Source organism: Pleurodeles waltl, chromosome 1_2 (assembly GCF_031143425.1).
Source record: "Pleurodeles waltl isolate 20211129_DDA chromosome 1_2, aPleWal1.hap1.20221129, whole genome shotgun sequence".
NCBI lineage: Eukaryota > Metazoa > Chordata > Amphibia > Caudata > Salamandridae > Pleurodeles > Pleurodeles waltl.
This window is the reverse complement of record NC_090437.1, coordinates 147,968,338-147,988,345: the sequence shown is the minus strand read 5'-3', so window position 1 is coordinate 147,988,345 and position 20,008 is coordinate 147,968,338.

Sequence of the window (20,008 nt, the reverse complement as noted above, 5' to 3'; positions counted from 1 at the left end):
CAGACTGAGCCGACTCCGATTTTGTAGCCCCTAGTGCAGCCACAGGTAATGCCAAGATTTACTCCAGTAACAGGGACACAGTCAGACATGACTCCGATGATGAATCAGAATATGGGAGTTACTCTCCCACAGAGTGCAGGTGCCAGAGGAGCCCGGATGCTATATCACTACCTATTACTGTTGGACCAGCGGTACCATTATTTGTACGAAAGAAATCGACTGTAAGTGAACAGGGAGCAATGACCCAGAGCCTAATGAGGGGAGGACATAATGAACATGTTCAGGTAGTCTCTCCTGTGGGTCAAACTTTTGATGGATCCAGATCATTGTTAGACTTTAGTTCACTTGTTGCACTTCCAGATGCTGTGACAGGACCAACTGCTAGCCAGAGCTTGAAATTGTTGGCACCGCAGACTCTGAATACAGTTGCACAGCAGGTGCCCCCCGTCCAAGCAAGTAACATTTTGTTACACGGATTGACAGCTCAGCAATTAACTGAATGGTTAGACAAGCTAAATACCCTGTAGAGTGCCCCTAAAGGAGAGGAGTATTTGAATTGTTCCAGGCTAAGCATGGAAGCGGATGAACTCATTGAGGGGATGATGGGGGTGAATAGGTTAGAATCCTATACAGAACCAGAGTTGAGATATTTGTGCCTAAAGATTATGAGAGAAGTGAGCAGGGTGCATCAGGGATTAGCAGACTTGGCTGAGAAATATGGCACAGAGATAGAAAAAACTAAGCATTTGAAGAAGAGTTACAGATTAGATTTTGAGGCGAAAGATTTTGAACAAATGAGATCTGCCGGAATGAAGGCACACCTTAAAGAATTGCTGCAGAGTACTCAGACCTGGGGAGCCCTAGACAAATGGGAAGGCAGATAGATAAGAGAAAAAGGGATTATTTGGAGCTGACTGAAAAAGTGCAGCAGGATAAAGATCCAGTAAAGATTTTATCATGAGAGAGATTCCAGAGGGAAATTGTGTTCACAACCCTTGGAGCAGAGGTGGCATTCTATCATTTACAAATGATTATCCAAAATTGACAGAAAAGCCAGTAGAATGGTATCAGCAGACTGACAGGTTCGTGAAACTTGTAAAGTGTTTATGGGAAGACTTGACTACATTACTAGAGATAGTGAACTGGAGAGAGACAAAAATACAGGTGCACTAACTCCTGAGCTAATGAAATATTACTATAAGGTGACTGAGTTTCTGAAATTGAGGATTTTGCCCAATAATATTGATTGGCAGAGAAATGACAGGCAGCTCAGGAAGCAAAAGAGTTGATACAAGCTTATTATGAGAGATTGTTGAAGGCATTCAAGCATTACAGTGGTAGAGAAACAATTGAGGGGAAAGACGTTACATTTTGTGTTCAGATTTGTGGAAGCATTGAGACCTGAAATTACCCAGATAATTAAGAGTTATTTGATTTTCGGGCAAGCAAAGCCGATTGATGAGGTGTTGCAGTATGCAAAATACTGTAGTGATGAGATTGAGTTGAAGCAGAAAAAGTTGAAAGAGAAAGCGATAGTGATGCAGATGAAAGCGGCTCAAACTGGAGTGCAAGGGAATTTTATACAGCAGCTACCACAGCAGCAACAGGGAAGTATGATGTTTCAGCCCCAGATGAGAGGTAGAGGTCATGGAGGCAACATGAATTGTGGTCCAGACTTGAATACTGTAGTTGTTCAGAATGATGTGCAGGAAAGGAAGAAGCTATTGCCATGTCACATTTGAGGAGCCGTGGGTCTTTGGAAAAGGGAGTGTCTGATGATGGTGCAGGAAGGTGTTGTTCAGCAAAGTAATTACATCAATTAATTCCAGAATGTGGGAGGACTGAGAGTAAGGGGTCCTAATCCAAATTTTCAGAATATTGTGACTCAAATGCAGAATATTAAGCCCCCGCAGCAGGTGCAAATGCCCTGTGCACAAGTGTCACAGTTGCAGCTGATACAGCAGCAGGTTCCCATGGTACCTAGACAGCAAGTTCAAATACCTCAAGCCCGATGGAGCAGGAACAGATGATGCTTTCTAAACAGGTCACAGGTCTGAGACAAAACAGGAATAGTAACACAGTGCACCAATTCCTGTTACACAGTGAGAATGGAATAAATGATGAGTGGATGAGTGACAGTTCAGATGTGGAGCCATGTGTGCTTGCGACTTCTTTGGAAGTAGACCAGAGAGGAACCTATGTGAAGGGAAAAGTTATGGGTCACAGAGTTTCATTCTTGGTGGACACAGGAGCTACACGCTCTACAGTGAGAAGTGCAGAGGTTCCGCTTTTGCCCCTTTCAGGTAGAACAGTTCAGGTTGTAGGGGTAGCAAACCAGTAATTTACAAACCCTAGTACAGATCCAGTTCAAGTGGAGATTGCAATTTTCAGAGATTGCATACATTTGTAGTCTGTGATTCAAGTCCGGTATCCCTACTGGGAAGAAACTTGGGGGCATATTTATACTCTGTTTGCGGCGAATGTGCGTTAAAATTTTTGACGCACATTCGGCGCAAACACTGCCCCATATTTATACTTTGACGTGCGACGCAGCGGGCGTCAAAATTCCACCATGTGCGCCATTTTTTAGAAGGGTGAACCAGCCTCGCGTTAATTATATGCAAGGTAGGCGTTCCCTTCTAAAAAATGACTTTAAGGCCTGTGCCCCATATTTATACTGTGACGTCATTTTGACGCACAGGAGGGGGCAGGCCTTAAAAACCGCCGCCCAGCCTGATGGGCGCCGTTTTTTAACGCCTGGGTCAGGGCAGGCGTTAAGGGACCTGTGGGCTCAGAAGGAGACCAGAGGTGCCCTCCCATGCCCCCAGGAACACCCCCTGCCACCCTTGCCCACCCCAGGAGGACACCAAAGGATGGAGGGACCAATCCCAGGGAAGTTAAGTTAAGTTCAGGTAAGTATATTTTTTCATTTTTTTTTTTGTGGCATAGGGGGGCCTGATTTGTGCCCCCCTACATGCCACTATGCCCAATGACCATGCCGTGGGGACATACGTCCCCTGGGCATAGCCATTAGGCATGGGGGCATGACTCCTGTCTTTGCTAAGACAGGAGTAATTTCAATGGGGGTTGGGTGTAAAAAAAAATGGCGCAAATCGGGTTGAGGCCAATATTTTGCCTCAGACCTGACTTGCCCCATTTTTTGACGCCCATGCTCCATTTTCCCCTACGCCGGCGCTGCCTGGTGTGAGTAATTTTTTTTTACGCACACCAGTCCGCAGCGCCGGCTAACGTCATCCAATAAATAAGGCGCCCGCATGGCGCTTTGGAATGGCGTTAAAATTTTTGACGCACAACTGCGTTGGCGCAGTTGTGCGTCAAAAAGTATAAATATGGGCCTTGCTGTGTAAAACTAAATGTTTGATGACTTGCTCAAATGACAGAATTGAGATTCAGACGAATAGTGATGATGAAGAAGACCAAGCCCCAGAAATTGAATGTAAATCTATGAATGAGGAGTACCCTTTGATTGAGTTTTTCCCCAATGTTCACAGTGAAAGAGCTCCATCCTGATTTGCAGGGAACGGTACAAGAGAAGGTGTGGGATTTGACAGAAAAAAAAGTGGGTCTGATTAAGGGAGTGGAGTCAGTCAAAGTTACCATAAAGCCGAATGCAGTTTTCCCCCAACTTCCGCAGTACCACATGCCACAAGAAGTCCTGATAAAAGTGGTTCAGATAATTGAAGACTTTATAAAGCAAGGGGTTCTGAAGGAAGTGTTGAGCAGTCCATGTAGCTCACCGATAATGAGTTTGAAGAAGCCCTGTGGGAAGATTTGGATTGTTCAGGATTTGTGAAAAATAAATGAGATTGTGGTCAAATGTTGTCCCGTGGTGCCAAATCCAGCCGTGATAATGTTCCATACTCCATGTGATGCCAAGTGGTTCACTGTCGTCAATTTGTCACAAGCATTCTTTTCTGTGCCTCTTCATGAGGATAGCCAATTTCTCATATGTTTCAAATTCCTGGATTGAGTCTATTGCTGGTGCAGGATTCATCAAGGATATTCAGAGTCACCTTCCATATTCAATCAGATTTTCAGATTTTGAAAAAAGATTTGGAGTCGTTGGAAATGCCTTTCCAATTCACCTTGGTGCAGTATATTGATGACTTACTGATTGCGTCCAAAGCAAGGGACGAGTGCAAGTATGATACGATTTCCCTATTGAACCATTTGGGAAAGAATGGTCATAAAGTGTTTCCACTGAAATTGCCGTACTGTCAGAAAGTAGTGAGGTATTTGGGTCACCAGATTGAGAAGAGTTCAAGAAAGATATCCAGAGAAAGAATTACAACGATATTGCAGATAAGTCCCCTAACCACACCGAGAGATGTCAAGATGTTCTTGGGAATGGTGGGTTATTGTTGCCAAGTTTTTCAGTCATTTCAAGATCATTGCAGAAGCTGACTCACAAGGAAGTCACTGATCCCATAGTGTTAGACCAGGATGAGATTAAAGCATTCACTGAGTTGAGAGAGAGTTTGTGCAGAGCTCCAGTGTTGGGTATGCCTGATTACATGAAACCTTTCACATTGTTTTGTCATGAGAATGATGCTTATCCTTTGTCTGTCTTGACACAGGTCCATGGAGGGGTAAATCGCCCAGTAGCATATTTTTCAGCTACTTTGGACCCAGTCGCAGCAGCCTTACTGGGTAGTTTGCGTGCAGTTGCCGCAGTTGGTCAAAGCCTCACACAGTGTGAGGGCGTGGTGATGGGATATCCCCTGACTGTAATGGTCCCTCACTCTATTGAGATTCTATTGACAAGGACAGTAACCTAATACTTGACTGGTGCGAGGTTGACTAGATATGAAACGAGTATTTTGGGGTCGCCAAATGTAACATTGAAAAGATGTACAGTGCTGAACCCGGCAACCTTACTTTCGAGTGAAAATGCTGAAACTGAAAAAGAGGAAGATGTTGAGCATGATTGTCTTGAAGTAACTGAATTGTGCACAAAACTGAGACCTGACATTAGAGATACCTGATTGGAAGAAAATTACCAAATTATTTTTGTTGATGGTTCATGTCTGAGAGACAATATAGGGACACAGAGAGCAGGATATGCTGTGTGCACAACTACAGTTACCTTGGAAGCTTCTTGGCTTCGAGGAATGTATTCTACCCAGGTAGCGGAACTAGTAGTCCTTACTAGAGCGTGCCATGTTTCTGCTCAACTGAAAGTTACCACCTATACGGATAGCCATTATGGATTTGGAATAGTTCATGATTTTGGTCAGTTGTGGTCACAGAGAGGTTTCCTGACCTCTTCTGGTTCACCAGTGAGAAATGGCAAGAGAATAAAAGAATTGTTACATGCTATTCAAATGCCTGAAAAGATTGCCTTTGTTAAATACAGTGCACATCTGAAGTCGCAGGACTATGTGTCATTGGGAAATGGATATGCGGATCAAGTCGCAAGATTTTGCACATTGAACTGTATATCATTCAAAGACAAGTGGGAACTGTTACCCGAAGATGATGAAACTTGTACAAGCTATGCATTGAAAATAATTGACACTTTGGAAGAATTAAAAATGTTGTGGAATAATACTGACAGGGAGGAAAACGTTTATGGAACAAAGTGAAATATGTGCAAAGACAAGATGAATTGTGGGTTTCTGATGAGGGTCAATGCTTTTACCAAATAGCTTGTTATTTCAAGTGGCAAGGTACTATCATGGTCAAACACATATTGGGAGGGATGCCATGGTACGTTTCTTCAAACATGATTGGTTCAACCCAAAATGTAGACAAGTTGCTGAAGCATCATTGTGTCATTTGTCAACAGCTAAACACAGGGAAAGGGACAGTGGTTAATTTGAGCAACATTGGAAGAGCAGCAGGTCCATTCAGCAGAATGCAAATGGATTTTATTGAGATGCTTGTGTGTGGAGGTTTGAGATATGTATTGGTGATTGTAGGCATCTTTAGTCACTGGATTAAAGCTTACCCTACCCGGAGAAATGATAGTCTCACAGTAGCGAAACTACTGCTTAGGGAACTGATACAGTTTTTCGGGTTTCCGATCACTTTAAAATCAGATAGGGGAAGTCACTTCAACAATGATGTAATTAAATTACTGTGTGCAGCATTGAACATTGAGCAGAAGTTGCATTGTAGTTACCGCCCTGAAGCATCAGGACTAGTGGAACAGATGAATGGTACCTTGAAGTCAAGAGTTGCAAAGATGTGTGCGTCCACGAATTTGAAATGGCCTGACGCATTACCTTTAGTGTTGATGTCAATGAGAAACACACCTGACAGGAAGACAGGATTGTCACCGCATAAGATCCTCATGGGCAGAGCAATGAGGTTGCCAGCGGTGCCTGCAAATGCACTTGGCAACTTTACCGACGATATGATGTTGGATTACTGCAAGGGCCTGGCTGATGTAGTCCACTCTTTTTCTCAGCAGGTGGAGGCCAACACACTGCCACCGATCCATGACCCAGGACACAACCTGAGTGCTGGGGACTGGGTTGTCATCTGAAAGCATGTGATGAAGACATGTTTAGAGCCTTGTTGAAAGGGACCCCAGTAAGTGGTCCTGACGACTACTATAGCTATGAAGTGTGCTGTAATTCCAAACTGGATTCACGCAAGCCACACAAAGAAAGTGGCATGTCCACTGGATCATAAAGAATTGTTGTTGAGACTACCAACAACAGTGAGACAAATCTCAGGCCGGATGGAGAACAAAGAGAAACTGAGACCGGATCTAAGCTTGTTGAGGACGGTTCAGTTAATCCTGTGAAAGACAAGGAGGAAGCCTCCAGGAGGGTATCGGGGAGCCTATTTCAACTGAAGCAGCAGGAGAGCCTAGTCAGAGGAGGGCTTTCCCAGAAGCAGACGATCTCGAGATTAAACAGAGCAATTGCCAGACCCAGGAGGGGAAGGAGTTGAGGTGGATCAAATTCAAGGTGATCCGACTCCTCCTGAACCGGTTGCAGGGCCGTCAAGAGAAAACAGAACTAGGAAAAGGTTCAAGTTCAATCCTGAAGAGAATACGGACAAAAGGTCCACTGAAAGGAAATAAGTGGCCGGAATTGCAAGTGGAGAGAGGGAAAGAGGTGGTTGTCGAACCAACAATCGAGGAGGAAATAGATACCACAAGAAAAGAAGATCTAAGTGAAGGAGAGCTGAATGGTGATTGAAAATTGAAGAGAAAGAGAATAGCAGGTCGAAGATAGGCAGGCCCTGAATGGGCGTATGCAACTACTAACAAATGGCAGCAATAGATTTTGGGGGTGATTCCAACCCTGGCGGTCGGTGATAAAGCGGCGGCCAACCCGCCAATAGGCAGGCGGTAAAAAAAAATGAATTCTGACCCTGGCGGGAACCGCCAACACAGCCCGCCACTTTAACACTCCGACCGCCACGGCGGGACAGACAAACAGCGCGGTGGTCACCGCCAACAGGCAGGCGGCAGACAATGTACTGCCCACCCTATCACAACTCACCAATCCGCCACCTTTTCCGGGGCGGGAGCCCCGCCGATAAAAACACGGCGGAAACAGACTACGAACGGGAAAACGCTCACCTCTATACACTCCACGAGGACGGAGGACAGCATGGAACCCGAATTAAACATCCTACCAGCTATTGTCTACCTGCTCATCTACCACGAGTACGAACTCCGGCGCAGAAGACAACGGTGAGTACTGCACCTACGACACAGGGGAGGGGGGAGGACGAAAGGTTACGGGCACACACATACGCCCCCCCCCCCAACTAGCAACACACCAATGCAGAGCAACAACTGAGTGACCCCCCCAAACCCCCATGAAAAATGCAAAGACATAATAAAAATGTCAATTTAAATTTATGTATAAATTAGGTTCATTGAAGTCATGGAAAATTATCGATATGAAATATCAAAGCAAAAATAATGAACAGTGCGAAAGCCATGTACATAGTCAATAAGTCCTGCTCAGTTTGTCAAATATCCACAGTCCGTGGGCCAATGTCTATCAAACACATGGGCAAAGCCCACACAGGAGACCTGAGTCCGTTGGAGAGAACACTGCTGGGGCATCAGATGACAAAACTACAGGCACCTCAGGGGGAAGGGAAGGGGGGGCACCTCAGCCACATGAGTCCACGACGCCAGAACCACGAAGGGGCCACCATGCCCACTGTGCCATCCTGGGGAGTGCAAAGCCACAGTCTCTCAAGTCTCTACAGTGGGTGGGTTGCCCACTGTGCCATCCTGGGGAGTGCAAAGCCACAGTCTCTCAAGTCTCTACAGTGGGTGGCTTGCCCACTGTGCCATCCTGGGGAGTGCAAAGCCACAGTCTCTCAAGTCTCTACAGTGGGTGGATTGCCCACTGTGCCATCCTGGGGAGTGCAAAGCCACAGTCCATCAGGTGGATTACAGACTCCACTGGTTATGGAGGAGGCAGGGTGCCCAGAGTGCAGCGTGAACAGTAGCTCGACACAGAACCGGCACTGTCAAAATTGACAGGAAGGGCCCAGGGGAGCGGTGCTTGAGACGGCGGGGCCCAGCGGAGCGGTGCTTGAGACGGCGGGGCCCAGCGGAGCGGTGCTTGACAGGAAGTGCCCAGCGGAGCGGTGCTTGACAGGAAGGGCCCAGCGGAGCGGTGCTTGACAGGAAGGGCCCAGCGGAGCGGTGCTTGACAGGAAGGGCCCAGTGGAGCGGTGCTTGAGACGGCGGGGCCCAGCGGAGCGGTGCTTGACAGGAAGTGCCCAGCGGAGCGGTGCTTGACAGGAAGGGCCCAGCGGAACGGTGCTTGAGACGGCGGGGCCCAGCGGAGCAGTGCTTGACAGGAAGGGCCCAGCGGAGTGGTGCTTGAGACGGCGGGGCCCTGTTCAGCGGTGCCTTTCTTCACGGCGGGGCCCTGTTCAGCTGTGACTTTCGGCACGGCCGGGCCCTGTTCAGCGGTGCCTTTCTTCACCGCGGGGCCCTGTTCAGCGGTGCCTTTCTTCACGGCGGGGCCCTGTTTAGTGGTGCCTTTCGTCACGGCGGGGCCCTGTTCAGCGGTGCCTTTCTTCACGGCGGGGCCCTGTTCAGCGGTGCCTTTCTTCACGGCGGGGCCCTGTTCAGCGGTGCCTTTCTTCACGGCGGAGGCCTGTTCAGCGATGCCTTTCTTCACGGCGGGGCCCTGTTCAGCGGTGCCTGTCTTGTCTATCAAGGGAGCCAGACCTGGCCAGGACTCCCTGCTTAGTCGCCCTCCGACCGTGCAGTTGCTGGACCCTCCTGTGACGGAGTCCTGGGCCCGTGGGTGTGCTCGGTCACACCCGGGATGGGGCTTGTGGGGCCCTCCTGGTCCGCGCCCCTGCTGGCTGACTTCTCCGCCCTGCTGCCCTTGCCCTCCTTCGATGAGGCTCTCTGGCCCTTGCCTCCCCTTGATGTTGTGGCAGGTGACGGGCCACGACTTTGCTCCTTGGGGGCAGCCGTGTCAGTCTTCTCGCGGCGGCCCTTGGTTTTACGGGTTCTCTTTCCAGGGGGGGGGCTGGCTGTACCCTTGCTGCTGGCCGATGTATCTGTGCTGGGAAAGGGTGGACTCCAAAACCCGTGCACAATGGTCAGACTTGATGCAGGGCAGGTGGTGGCTGAGGTGCTCTTCGGACTCTTACCAGATGGAGGGGGTGGGCCAGGTGGTGCAAAGAGGTTAACTGTGGAGAGGAAAAGTTTTTTAGGAGCAATGGGAAGGGTAGGTGCAGTGGGTATGAGAGTGGAGGAAGAGGATGTGGTTGTAGGAGAGTCAAGTGTGCTGTCTTTGGGTGCAGGTGCTTGTGACGTAGGCTGTCGTGAGGTGGTTGGCTGTTGGGTGGGTGGCTGCCTGCGTTTGTGTGTTTTGGAAGAGGGGGTGACAGACACAGTGGGAGAGGACACAGGGGACGTGTAAATGGCAGTGGGGGTGGTGACTGCACGTGTGCGGACTGTACTGGAGGGTGTGGTGGTGATGGAAGTACTGGCTGATGGTGGTGTGCATGCAGGTGTGAGTGGAGACATCACAGGGAGGGAGGAGGGAGACGAGGAGGAGGGGGACACAGAGGTGGTAGTGACTGTTGCCATGTCTGCATCTGGATGTTGCTTGGGTGAATGCTTGTGGGATCTGTGGTGCTTATGTCTGGATGAGCTGCCCTTGGGTGTTGAGGTGTGTGCAGGCTGGTCTGATGGTGTGGATAGGATAGGCAGAGGAACAGGAGACTGGGAGAGGGTGGAGGCAGTTAGAAGAGGGAGGCTGGAAACAGGGACAATGGCTGACGTCAGTGCTGAGGCCAGAGCATTGAACGATCGTTGATGGGAAGCCTGACCTGAATGAATGCCCTCCAGGTATGCATTGCTACGATGCACCTCCTTCTCTACCCCCTGGATGGCATTCAAAAGGGTAGACTGCCCAACAATGATGGTCTGTAGGAGGTCAATGACCTCCTCACTGAGGGCAGCAGGGGTAACTGGGGCAGGGCCTGAGGTGCCTGGGGCGAAGGAGATGCCCGCCTTCTTGGGCGAGCGGGCACGGAGCGAAGGCTGAGGGGCTGCTGGGAGGGCAGAGCTGGTGCGCTGGGTGGCGGCTGTACCTGTTGAGGCGGGGGGCACGGATGTTGCCGCCACCGCTAGGGAGCTCCCTTCCGAGGACGTGTCAGTGTCGCTGATGTCTGCACGGGTCCCCGTTGTGGAGCTCCCCTCGCCCTCTGTATCACTGGTGACCTCGGTGTCTGTTGCATGGCCCACCGGGGCCTTGTGAGTTGCAGCTCCCTCGTGCTCCGATGCCAATTCTCCTCCGCCTGATGATGCTAATGCACACATGCACAAGAAGATAAAGAAAAAGGGTTGGGGGAGAAATAAAGACAGGTTGAGTGCATGCATTGTCAACACCGTTGTCGGAGAGGACAGAAACAGTAGCCTCCAGCACTACGCCGCGCAATCGGGGTACACTACTCAGTACTTGCGACTAGGCCTACAGGTCTATGGACAACAAAGGCACACATGGGTGATGCTGGACCATGGAAAGCTGTACTTGGCACCCTACAGAGGTGGGGGGCGGGGGCACAGGGCCATGCCTAAAGGAGGGGACTACACTACAGAAAGCGCCCTGGCCTAATGTCACCCACAGCCCTCCTCCCCCACCCAGACACCTCCACTGCGCGTAGAGATAGCAGAATGTGCTGGTACTCACCCCCTTGTGTCTGCTGTGATGTCCTCACGTGCCCATCCAAATCGGGGTAGGCCACCGCCAGGATCTGGGACATCAGGGGGGTCAAGGTTCGACTGGCCATCCCCAGCAGTGACTCGCGGTCTTCCTGGTCCCGCGGCGGATGTCCTCCCACCTCTTTCGGCAGTGGGTGCCCCGTCTGTTGTGGACCACCAGGGCCCGGAGTTCCTTGGCGATGGCACGCCAAATGTCGACTTTCGATGGGCGCTGACCTATTTGACATGTACAGGGTGGGAAAGGAAATATCATCATTTTTCTGCATGTTAGATGTGATTGCCCCCCCCTCCCCAACCTTGCCATGTGGCACATGCTCTCATCTGTCGTGCCTTGTACTCGTCATTCGCTCCCCACCCCACCATCTTACATCCACCATACATAACCCAGGCATAGCCCATTCAACGTGCACCCAGTGTACTCACCTGTTGGTCTGGAGGACCGTAGAGTAGCGCATACTGGGGCAGGACCCCATCCACAAGTTTCTCCAACTCTTCTGAAGTGAAGGCAGGGGCCCTTTCCCCAGTCGCAGAAGCCATTGTCTCTTCCAGACCGAGGTCACAGCAGCACTTGCAGTATAGGTCCTCTCCTGTGGATGATCAGGTCTCGAGTGATTAAGGTGATAGAAAATGGCGGTCACGCCCGCGGCGGTGCGTACCGCGGCGGTGCGTACCGCGACCGCCGGCGCACATCGTCATTGGCTCCTGAAACCCATAGGGTTCAATGTTAACCAATGCGGCTTCGCACCGCGGTCTTCGACCGCCTACCGCCACGGTGTGCCACGCCAGCGCGTTGACCTCACATCCCACTGTCACACTTCTCAGGTCAGGCAGCTGCCATTTCAAGGGCCCACGTGGCATAATTTCTACTGCGTCACACAGGCCTAGGCCTTGCATTGCCACTCATACAAGCCTTTCAATGCATAGCGATTCGTGTACTGTGCAAGCTGTGTGAACTAACCTTGGGTTGCTTGACTCTGTACTCCATGTTGTTCTTCCTAGGCACCGTCCGCTGGGACTTGCGAGGAGAAGGATGAATCCTCCCGTGTACAGACCGCTGGTGGACCTGTCGACAATGGAAGAACGACATGTAATACTTCGATACCGACTTGACCGAGCCACTATACATGAACTGTGTGCCCAGCTGGAGCCAGACCTGATGTCCCCCATCCGCCAACCCACAGGGATTCCCCCTCTGGTGCAGGTTCTGTCAGTACTCCATTTTTTGGCAAGTGGGTCTTTTCAGACAACAGTGGCCATGTCATCAGGGATGTCTCAGCCTATGTTTTCTAAGGTTTTGTCCAGAGTGTTGTCTGCCCTGATGAAATACTTGCGGAGCTACATTGTTTTCCCTGAGGAGGGTGATTTAGCCACTGTGAAGGGTGATTTCTATGCCCTTGGACATATCCCCAACATCATTGGTGCCATTGATGGGACCCATGTGGCTTTAGTACCCCCAAAAGACAATGAGCAGGTGTACAGAAATAGAAAAAATTACCATTCGATGAATGTCCAGGTGGTCTGTTTGGCTGACCAGTACATCTCCCATGTAAATGCCAAGTTCCCTGGGTCAGTGCATGACGCGTATGTCATGTGAAATAGCAGCATCCCTTATGTGATGGAACAGCTACAGAGACACCGTGTGTGGCTAATAGGTGACTCTGGTTACCCCAACCTGTCTTGGCTATTGACCCCAGTGAGGAATCCCAGGACAAGGGCAGAGTAACGGTACAATGAGGCCCATGGGCGAACTAGGAGGATTATTGAACGGACCTTCGGGGTCCTGAAGGCCAGGTTTAGGTGCCTGCATATGACAGGTGGATCCCTAATGTACTCACCAAAGAAGGTGTGCCATATCATAGTGGCCTGTTGTATGCTTCACAATCTTGCATTGCGACGCCAGGTGCTTTTCCTGCAGGAGGATGGTCCAGATGGTGGTGTTGTGGCAGCTGTGGATCCTGTGGAGAGTGAAGAGGAGGAAGACCACGGGGACGACACGGACAACAGGGACACAGTTATACAACAGTATTTTCAGTAGCACACAGGTAAGAATCACCCACGCCATTTAACATTTACTTCTGGCCTCCTGCATCTATACTTTCAGTGTTTCCCCCCAGTTCCTTTTAACTGATTTGTGAATTTCCCTTCCCTTTTCAGAGCTGTATGACCCACTGCGTGACTTCTCCTTTGTTTGCCCATGGACTATAGCTTATTGACATTGGTATGTTGTCATCACAATGTAACTGAACATTATTGCACCGTTATGTGTAATACATTTGTTAAGAATACAACCAGACTCCTGATTTTTGAAGTGCAATTGGTGATTTATTTTAAGTGCTACATATAGGTCCATGATAGTAAAACGGTGATGGGTGGGGGTGGAGTAATGTCCATGGCAGAGTCCAGTTCTCAGTCTCACAGGTGCATTGTCCATATGCCTGTGGGAGGATGGAGCAGGGGCAGTTTAAGGTTGGACAGGGTGACAATGTGGGACAGTGGGATGACATCAGGGGGTATCTTATGCTGGCGGGGGTCTTGGCATCCTACTCTGTCTTCTTGTGTGATCTCAGGTTCCGCTTGCGGGGTGGTTGATCTTCAGCAGGAGGTGGGGTTCTGGTGGCCTGTCGTTGTGTGGGGGCCTCCTGTCCACTAGCGCCGGCGGAGGTGGTAGGCTGTTCGTGGTCCTGGCTAGTGACAGGGGCCCTTTGTGGTGCCACATGGTCCCGCAATGTGGTGACTATCTGGTTGAGGGCCAGGACGATGGTCCCCATTGCGGAAACGATGTTCCTGAGTTCGTCTCTGTACCCCATGTACCGTTCCTCCTGCTGTGCCTGGATCTCCTAGAACCTGGCCAGTACCGTCGCCATCGTCTCCTGGGAGTGGTGGTATGCTCCCATGATGGTGGTGAGGGCCTCTTGGAGAGTGGGTTCCCTAGGCCTGTCCCCCCCCTGTCGCACAGCAGCCCTCCCAGTTACCCTGTTTCCCCGGGCCTCTGTCCCCTGGACGGTGTGCCCACTACCACTGCCCCCAGGTCCCTGTTGTTGTTGGGGTGGTAGGTCAGCCTGGGTGCCCTGTAGTGGCAGACACACCGCTGATTGACGCGTCCTGGAGACAAAGGCATGGGCCCGCTGGGTGGGAGCTGTGCTGGTATTCCCAGAGGGGGTTGGGTCTGCTGTGGTCTGTGTCTGTGTGTGGGGAACCGACTGTCCAGAGGTCCCCGATGGTCCGGGCTGGTCATCAGGTTCTAGGTCGACAGAGCTGCTGTCATCACTGGGGGCCTGTTCTGTGGGTGGGATGGACAAATCTGGACCCTCCTGGCCGGTGTGTTGGCGTTCGGGCCCTGCAGGGGTAAAAGAGTATGGTTATTGCTTCTGTGTGTGCCATGGCGTGCGATTTGTGGGTGCCCTTGTCCCCCAGTGCTGGCATTCCCTTGTGGGAGGAGTTGTGAGGGTGGTTTGTGGGCGGGGATGGCTATGTGCAGTGGTCATGCTTAGGTGATGGGTGTCCATGGTTTGTGTTGGCATTCAGGGATTGGTGTTGGGTTGGGTGGGTTGTGCTGGTGAGACATTGGCAGGGAGGATGTGTGCTGGGGGGTTGGGGGTGAGGGTGGGGGTGTGGGTTGGCATGCTGGTGGTTGGGGGGGTGAAGGAGTTGAGATTAGACTTACCAGAGTCCATTCCTCCGGCTACTCCAGCGAGGCCGTCAGGATGCAGGATGTTAAAGACCTCTTGCTCCCATGCTGTGAATTCGGGTGGAGTGGGTGGGGGCCCGCCGCCAGTCTTCTGCACAGCGATGTTGTGTCTTGACACCATCGAGCGGAGCTTCCCCCGTAGGTCGTTCCAGCGCTTTCGGATGTCTTCCCGATTTCTGGGATGCTGTCCCACAGCGTTGACCCTGTCGACGATCCTTTGCCATAGCTCCGCCTTCCTGGCTATTGTGGTGTGCTGCACCTGTGTGCCGAAGAGTTGGGGCTCTACCCTAATTATTTCCTCCACCATGACCCTGAGTTCTTGGTCCGAGAACCTGGGGTGTCTTTGGGGTGCCATGGGGTGGTGTGGATGAGGTGTGGGGTGCTGTTTGTGGTGATGTGAGTGGTGGTGTGTGGTGATGTGTGCGTAGATGTGGTGTGGGTGATGATGTAGGGTTCCTGTGTGTGTTGTGGTTTGCGTTGTCTGTGCTCTCTCTCTGTGTATTGCGCCTTCTCTCAGAATTTCTGGTTGTAGGGGTTTGTGAGTGATGTGGGTGTGTGTTTTATATGGTGATGGGTGTGTGGGAGTGTTGTGTGTATGTGTATCAGGTGTGTGTATTTTGAATTGTCCAATGTGGCTGTGTTTTGTATGGGTGTGTGTATTTTGAGCGCGGCGGTGTGTACCGCCAATGGAATACCGCGGTTGAAAGACCGCCGCGTGGATTCGTGGGTCATAATGGCATGGGCGTGTTTGTGTTGGCGTGACGGTGGAGGTTTGGTCATCTCCAGTTTATCGCTGACCGCTGATGAGGCGGCCTTCCGTGGATGTCGGGTTTTTGGCGGTTTTCACATTGTGGGTCAGAATGACCGTGGCGGTTTACCACGGCGGTATAATGGCGGTCTTCTGACCGGCGGTAAGAGCCTTTTACCGCCGAGGTCAGAATGACCCCCTTTGTCTTTTTGCTTTGATAGAGAAGATCCGGGTCAGTATTTTGGTACGTGAAGGAAGCTAATGAACCAAACTGTTGAAACCTCAGAGAATTGTTTTGAGAAAAAAACAGTTGAAGTAACTGGAAGAGACATTGATAACTCAATATGAATTTTTGAACCTGATTTTGACAAAGCTGCTAACTGATTTCGACAAGGGATCCTGGAAGTGAAACTGAACTACTGCTGAAAGAAGAGTTCTCTATTTTTTTATTTTTGCAGCAAGTTCTTCTAAATTTCTTCTGCTTTCTGATTCTTTACAGATTATGAGTGACATTAGTCAACAAGGTAAGGATGCTAGGCGCTGTAAATATATGAGCATTGGTTTGGGGATTATGTGTGGGATATTGTTTGTGGTGTTGATTTTGAGTATGTCTGTTCTTGATAAAAGGGAAGCCAACCATACTTCTGCTTTTGGAACAACTACTGCACTAACTGCATTAGAGAAGTGTAAGTTAGATCAGAAATATTTGCATTAGAATATTAATGCACAGGGAGAGCTTTCTTCTAACGTTTTCCATCGCTTTTTGAGTAAGTATATTGAGACAATGGATGCAAAGAACTGTTTTTTGGGTGTACGCAGATTCCTTCATCAGTCGAGAAAGGAGTCACATATCATAGCGTACCTTTAACATACGGGATTAGTTGTAGTCTGTTACTAATAAGGTTTTATAACCACGAGTACATTCAATACTTCTACTCAAATCATAATGTTGTGTTTTCGTTTGTTCCTATAATTAGGTATTTGAGTAGAGTAGCTAAAGATAATGACATAGTATTAGTTAGACTTTTCTTTACACCTACATTCACGTTTGGCACAGCTTATGTGCTTAGACATAATTTGACATGCCTGCTTACACCATTAGAGAAGAGCTTCTTAGATCACACATGACAGGAGAAAAGCGTTAAAAGAGAAATTAGAAAAAGGCTTAGAGAAAAGAACTTACAAGAATGATTATGCTTATAGTACAAATAAAACGCAAGGGAAATTAGCTTTAGATGCACAACACGTAGGGAAACTTTGCATATATAAGCCTAAATCGCGCACTGACACTTTATTTGTGGGTACGAGTGAATGTAGGCATGTGTTTTTATTTCAGAGTAAATGGACATTTATGATGAATGGGCAATTCCAAGGATTTACTATATCTGTGGACTTAATGCTTATTACCGTCTTCCAAGAGGATGGTATGGGACAGTTTATTTGGGAATAGTTTTCCCAAAGATTTATCAAATGGAGGATTTGAAAAAGTTTCCAAAAGTGACTGAATTATATCATAAGAAACACAGGAGGGAGTCCTCTTCTGCAATAGTGGGAGATATATTTGGAGCGGTGATTCCTTCAGTGGGAGTCATTCTGAATTTGATTAAGATTTGAAAGTTGTCTACTATTGTGGATAAAATGCTGACAAATTTTTCAGGGGCCATACTCCTGACAGATACTGAATTAGCTGCTGACAGAGCTAGGACTCGTCAAAATCGTCTTGCTTTAGACATTCTTTTAGCGAAGGATGGTGGAGTCTGTAGAATGATTAATTCTAGGCATTGTTGCTGGTATATTCCAGAAAGAGTAAAGAGATAAGAGACTTAGGGGGTCATTACGACCCCTGCGGTCGGTGTAATGGTGGCAGTAGTACCGCCAACAGGCTGGCAGTATATACCGCCACTATTATGACATTGGCAGTTTGGCCAAAGCTAACCGCCAATTTAACACACCACCCAGCGGCCGTGACTAGGCTGCCCATGACATAATGGCCCCGCCCACCGCCATGGTTTCTGTGGCTTCTGTACCGCCACGAAAACCATGGCTATAGGCACTATCAGTGCTACGGCATTCTTTACCTGGGTATGATAGGGGTCTCCCCTCCCACTTCCCCCTCCCAGAGCTTTTCCCCACCCTCCTCCTCCCACCCCCAACATAAACACACATTCACACACGACAAAAAACACGCATACCCACATTCACCCACACATTCATACACACACAGCAACACTCACAAACATACATACTAGCACACATGCAATCACACAACACAACATATGTGTACACTCATACCCATTCATGCACACACGCATTGCACACGCCTCACACCCGCATGCAAGCACACAAACACAGTCACACACACCCCGCACACACACAACACCCCCACCCCGTCCCCTGTTGGAGAACCCAACTTACCTGCTTGCAGGGGGTCCTCCGGCAGGAAAATGGATGCGGCGCTGCTGCCAGCAGTCTCAGCCAGCAGAACACCGCCAGACAGTATCATGCGTCATGATATGGTTGGCGGCATTTTGCTGGAGTGGCGCTGCTGCTGGCAGTAGCGCCACCTTACCGCCGTCCGCCGCCCTGACCATAGCCGCAATTCCGCCAGCCTTCTGGCGGAATTCTGGCTACGGTCATAGTTTGGTGGACGGTTCGTAGCCACGGCATGTTGGCGGCTGTCGCCGTGATGGTAGGCAGCATTTGTCGCCAATGTTATAATGAGGGCCTTACTTGCTAATCTGACTAATGCAAGTGCTGATTTGAAGGAATTGAAAGAACCAGGTGTTTGGGAAAAGGTTGGTAAAGGGTTTGCTTCAGTGGGAAATTGGCTCAGCAACATTTGGAATGGGGTTCTGAAAAAACTGCAAGGGATGTTAATTGTTGTGGTTTGTTTTTTGGGGATATGGGGATTATGCAAATTATGTAAAAGGATTAAAGTGGAAAGATCAAAGAATAATCAGAGGAGGGAAGAAAAGAAAAGGGAAACATTTTACAGGAAAACTTCAAGGGGAAAAAATAATTATGAAGTGATTGAATTAAGAGACATTTAATTGATGCAAAAGATGTGTTGGTAATCGTTAGTGTGATGACATCTTTAGTCATCAGAGGAGGGATTGCTAGCTCAGGTATTAATGAGTGTTTATGTATTTTGAATAATGAGTTTATGTAGAAAATGAAATAACATAGAAAAATAATGCACGCATTTGAAATGTGATCTCAGAGAATGGCCACCAATGTTAACGAATTGTACTAATTAATGATTTATACTTATGAAATATTGAATATATGTTAGACTAATGTAGTAATATGTCATATTGAGAGTTATGAAGTAATCTTTATCTTTATTAATTGTAGGCCTTAATTTAGCAAGTGTCTTGGCCTATTTTGCAAGGCCTCATGTAAAAGCTGTATTTCTTAGCGTTTAATAAAAATGCTGACCAGGTGAATTAAACTGTGAAATGTCTATTGTAATGTTTAAATGTGCTCATAATGTAAGCTTTTCGTGAGAAGCAACTAAGAGGAGATGAGGTTCTTTTTAATGCAACATTTTAAGTGCAATGTGGGTGAGACTGGCTTTCCCAGGACACAAACAATGAAGATACTGACTAGAGTGGAAGCTGCAACAATATTGTTACCTGACAAGCCAGATGATGAGGACATCGCAAGATGAACCAATCAATAATATGCGAATGGAGAAAAATTTGAATTCATAGACTTGGTATGGTACTTTTATTGGACAGAGTGTGATCATACGATTAACTGACCAATAGGGAATTAGGGGATAATTTAGGTGACTTTGATATAACAACGCTCATTCTGAGAGACGTTAGTCATTCTGACACCCTGAGATATTCTGCCCCATTTTCTGACGGAAAGGTTATTACTTTCTTATGCATCTTTACTAGAGATGTGCTTCATTTTATCGCTTAATGACTTGGCCCCTATTTTCCTGACTGAGACATGATGCCATCATATTGACTGATGTCCTGAGAACAAAGACTGATTCTGCTTTGCCGAGCCATACCGAGGATAGGTATACCCTGAAAAGTGATTATTATGCATATTTGCTTTTCCTTTCTAGGAACCAACTGCGCTCTTTTGATAGAGCCAATAGTTAAATGTTTTTCCAAATTTGTGTTACTAAATTGTTTTGCATGAAGCCCAACATGCTGATGCTAATCTTATGTTAGTTGAGGATTCTGACTTATGACAAAAGAGACTAATGCTTGATGGATTTCTCTGCTTAACTACATGTATTTCATCTTGTTGACGCAGCTGACTCTGATATAGATTTGCACCATAACTTTAGAATGTGTTGTAGTTCAAGCTTTGACTAGATTGCGTTTCTTCCACCGCTTTGGACAACCAGTGTTGT